Below are 5,000 nucleotides of genomic sequence, written 5' to 3'. Positions count from 1 at the left end.
ACACCCACAACACTCACACAACACCCTCAACACCTGAACAACACCCACTCAACACCTACAAAACATCAACAAACCCCCCACAACACCCACAACACTCACACAACACCCTCAACACCTGAACAACACCCTCAACACCTGTACAACACCCACTCAACACCTACAAAACATCAACAAACCCCCCACAACACCCACAACACTCACACAACACCCTCAACACCTGAACAACACCCACCCAACACCTGCAAAACATCAACAAACCCCCCACAACAACCACAACACTCACACAACACCCTCAACACCTGTACAACACCCACTCAACACCTGCAAAACATCAACAAACCCCCCACAACAACCACAACACTCACACAACACCCTCAACACTCACACAACACCCTCAACACCTGTACAACACCCACTCAACACCTGCAAAACATCAACAAACCCCCCACAACACACACAAAATCCGCACAACAACCCAAACACTCCCAACACCCCACAGCACCTGTGGGCGGTGAACAACACGCGAATATATGATGGCCTCAACAGCTTATGAGTATGATCCATAAACAGCAATGACAGACAGACTTTACACTTCAGGCCTGGTTTTCATGTTCTGGTGAAGCAAATGAAAAGTGAGAATCCCAGCTAAGCCGTTGAGCCTCGTCCTGTAGTCCTGTGTTCACTGTGGCTTCGTGAGGGCTCTCTCCCCTGTACCTTTACTCTCAGAGGTCGTCTCCATCTGTGTTTTAATGTCTTGAATATGAAGTCTTGATCTTCTGCGTGTTTGGTGGTGCTGGAGATGTTGTCCTGAGTTCATGTTTTACGTACGTGTGCTGAGACGAGGTCTGCCTTCCCCAAGAGCTCCGAGGTGAGAGGGTAGGAGAGACACTTATCATTTACGCCAATTTACTCGACCACACATTTTTTGCCAAGTGGTAAAAAAAACAACCCAAATCAAAACAAACAAAAACTGCATAAAACCAATGTGAAATGTGTCCTGTTTCTGTACCCTGTAAAATCCAACGCCCTTTCTACCACAAAAAAACACAACTTGGGAGATTCTACACACCCTTGTCACCATGGAGACAGTGGGACAGGAGACGAGAGAGCGAGAGAGAGAGAGAGAGAGAGAGAGAGAGAGAGAGAGAGAGAGAGAGAGAGAGCTGAATATGGTGTCCACACAGGCCCTGGGGCTGACATTGATGTAGTATAAAAGAAAAGAAAATCGAGAATTGTAACTAAAAAAAAAATGTTATTTTATTGTAAATTATTTCACGTCTGTAATAAATAGATCATTAGTCTATTTGCGAATATTGCAGGAGTGAGTGAGGGGAGAAGAGTCCGGTCCGGTCCGCCCCGACTTCTGCTGTGTTTCTATAGTATGTTGAATCTTTGTGATCTGTGGTGAGAGTGTGAATATATATTATATATGACTGCAAAACAACAGCGTCTTCTTCTTTATTTCCGTTTCACAAGGTTTTACTGTGATTTCACCAGATTCTGTTTGTCTAAGTTGGTAGACATGACCACATTCCTGCGTTGGGTGACTAAGTTAGGCACGAATCCATTTCTTAGGGTCACTGAACAAGATTCCTGATACTTTAGTGGATATCATCAGTGTGTCAGTAATTAAAGTGTATATTGGCAAACCAGATTTTTAAATTCTCTTTCTTCGCATGAAATTAAATTATTATGACACTGAAGTAATTACGGCTATAGGGATAGAGTAAACAGTTTACATAGCTATTATTCTGATATACGTTTATACCCAAGGGATGATTTGGAATGCCAGTACTTTCAAATTAATTTCAAAAATGTCTTCAGTCAGTCACAACGCACGCATTAGTGAGTATTAAGCTTATGAGTCTTTGTATTTTTTATTTTACAGAAGTAACAGATTATTTGTAGCGGTGTGAATGCCATTCGTGGAGTTATTCAGATTATTTGTAGCGGTGTGAATGCCATTCGTGGAGTTATTCAGGTTCTTCTATGCGGGTTCACACGTGCAAGGCTGAACAGTGGCACCAGAATCTGCAGACTTCACGTGTGTGTCTTTCATACTTTGTGCATTGTGCTGCTTTTAAAAGACAAAAGCACAAGGCTGAACTCCTGCACGCTGTTGTCAGGGTGAAACATGCTTACAGGGTTACAGAGCCCAACTCTCAGTGCTTAGCGAAATCCTTCACTGACTTTAATGTGGATTAAAATCACTGCACCTCTGCTCTGTCTAAATAAGGGGCTTAGGAAGTTTGAGCAAAATGTCTCTAGGAGAGTCGATTTGGGAGAGGTGTTCTCGACCTTAACCTGATTATTCTGTTCTGTTGTCGTAACAGATGAAAGGTAGGGAGTCTGATTTGCAGTAAAACCACTTTGTGAGAACAATTAGATCAGACATAATTGTAAGCTGCTGTTGAAGACAGATTCTGGGATGACTCAGGCCATTGGGACGGTTATTCTTTCCAAACATAGCTGTTTCACACAGCTATGGAAGCAACAGAAGAATCCATCTTAAAGAACCGTGGCTAACCCTAACCCTAGGTTGGAACTAACAGCAACATTTGAACTTTTTTGTTTCCAAAACGAAAATGCGTTTTGGAAACCTTAAACCTTATGTATACATTTAAAGCTGAATTCAAATCTGTTTATAGAATGTTTGAGTTTTTACAATCACATATGTTTTTAAGTGACGGGACAATTATATTTTATATTATTTTTATGTTACTTATTCATAAATAAGGCTGTTATAATTAACTGAATATATTTAAAAACTTTATAAAGTGTGTGATTTTTTGCGTTTGTCTTCAGAAACATCACCCTTGTGTGTCTAATGCCTCCACCTCCTTCTGCTACATTTTTCCATACTAACTTTTCAATAATAACTAGTGGGTCATAGACAAATTCTAAAATCAGATTTGGATTTAGTGTGCAAAAATACATAACAATCAGGATTTTTTTTGCAGGAAGCAAAATCATGGCAGTTTCAGTACCGTTTTTACACAGATAATTAAAATTTTTTAATTCTACTTAGATATTTTTTTTAACTATTTTGTCATTTAGTAGTAATATTAAAAGGAGAACAGGGAAAGAGGAAAAATAAATAAACATTCAAAGCACTAACTGACAATTTATTGTAGATTTAATAGATTTAATAAGGAAAATGCTGTCTGCAGAGCCCAGGGTTTGGGAGTACAGTTTCTGAGGGTCATCTTATGCTATTTTATTCCATTGTGTTTTACAGTTCGGGCAAAAGATGGTCTGTCCGAACGGGGTAAGCCACAGACCTCCGTCTCTGCCCAGGGGAGGGAGGGGCAAATGAGGGGTAAAAGAATAGACTGTCCTTGCAAGAAAGATGAAAGTGTTCACAATTGCATTTTTGTGAAGGAGAGAAAGAAAGTGAAGAAAATGTGTGTGTGTGTGTGTGTGTGTGTGTGTGTGTGTGTGTGTGTGTGTGTGTGTGTGTGTGTGTGTGTGTGTGTGTGTGGTGGGGGTGGGGGTGGGAGTGGAATAAACACATCTCTCTGTCCAGGTTTGCTGAATGAGTGAAGCTGTCATAGACTGCAGTCGTCTGAAGGTTGTAATCTAGTTTAGAGATAGCAAAGTCCAAATGGAGTCTGCAGTGAGCCCCAGTGTCTATATCTCTCAAACAGTTCTCAAGATATAAATCTAGCAGGACTGAGATCAGCTGCGATCAGCTTCAGAAAGTGTTTCTATTCGCACATAAAGTCCATATCTGGCCTCAGATCAGTGCTCTGAGTCATGTAAGCACACCTGACTCCAGAAGAGGTGCCAGTCTTACACCCTATAGGGGCACTTTGGGGTATGAATCCATTTTGAAACATAGAAAGATAATTAATGTGAAGAGCTGTTCTCAGTTGTGTATTGTCCACAGAACACAAGAGTAGCATGGAACACCAGTCATCGTTGTGAAGGTTTACGAGGAACAAAGTGTATCATTATTATTATAAAATTTCTCTTGAAGGAACTGTGATAATAAGAATATTCTTTACATATCTGACATTTTTTTTGTTCACGCACATGTAGGTTCAAGGCTCCATTCTACTCAACTGCTATAGTAGGTTTTGTGTCAGTATATGTTATCATACTTGTGTATGTGTAATTTATGTGCAGTGTATGTATGTGTGTGTGTGTGTGTACATGTGCTTGTTTACAGCTCACAAGACAGTAACTGATGTCTTTATAGAGGTCCGTGTTTGAGAGTCAGCCTGTGTACTTGAATGTCGGCCTGTGTGTTTGAGTGTCAGCTGTGTGTTTGAATGTTAGCCTCTGTGTTTGAGTGTCTGTCTGTGTGTTTGAGTGCCAGCCTGTGTCGAGACCATAACTGAGGCTTGGGAATCTCCCAAACAAATTAAAACGGCATAAAAACCCAGCTGCTACCACCCTCTCTCCCCCTCTCTCTCCTCCTTGGTCCATGTATAGATCAATTAGACTGAAGGTCAGGCAGGCCTAGGCTTGGAAAGAAGAGGGGAGGAGCTAGCGAGGTGAGGGGGAAGAGGGTGGGGGGGGGGGGGGGGGGGTGGGGTTGTGTGAGACCACCTACACGTTTCCCCTGACACATGAGGACTGCTTAAGCCCGGGCCTCGTGGAGGAAGCACTGCATCCTGGGAATGTTTTGTCTCCTTTGTGCTTTCGTCTTTTATGCTACACATACATATGGAGAAGAGGGGAGAAAGCAGAGAGGGCAGGAGCGAGCACCACCCGCTCTGTGCACCACCCGCGGGGTTACGGGGAGGTGGAGACCCCGCCGTAGCCAGCTACAGAGTCTCCTCGAGTGTCAGTGTAGACAGGACGTGAACCTCAGCAGATGACTGATCCGATGAAGGTGTGGGGAGGGTGGGGAAGGATGCGTAGACACCAGCAGAAACGTTGGGTTGAAGTTTACAACGTGATCCAGATGAATTTCAGCCGCTAGTTTTCCAACAGGATACAGATTAATGTTCTGTGTCATGGTTTAGGTGAGCACATGGCGGCCAGGCTAATAT

At 42.6% G+C, this 5,000-nt stretch overlaps 1 protein-coding gene across 1 annotated transcript in view; it reads left to right on the top strand.

Moving 5' to 3' along the window:
• vax1 (ventral anterior homeobox 1) overlaps positions 1 to 1,590 on the top strand; it is a 12,115-nt gene extending 10,525 nt beyond the window's left edge. The window contains exon 3 of the mRNA XM_076979143.1: positions 1 to 1,590. This exon is cut by the window's left edge and continues 2,077 nt beyond it. The gene's annotated coding sequence lies outside the window, so the exon portion shown is untranslated.
• The last annotated feature ends 3,410 nt before the right edge of the window (positions 1,591 to 5,000 follow it).

Source organism: Brachyhypopomus gauderio, chromosome 17 (genome assembly GCF_052324685.1).
Source record: "Brachyhypopomus gauderio isolate BG-103 chromosome 17, BGAUD_0.2, whole genome shotgun sequence".
Lineage (NCBI taxonomy): Eukaryota > Metazoa > Chordata > Actinopteri > Gymnotiformes > Hypopomidae > Brachyhypopomus > Brachyhypopomus gauderio.
The sequence above is the reverse complement of the archived record's forward strand: the minus strand, read 5'-3'. Positions and strand labels throughout refer to the sequence as shown.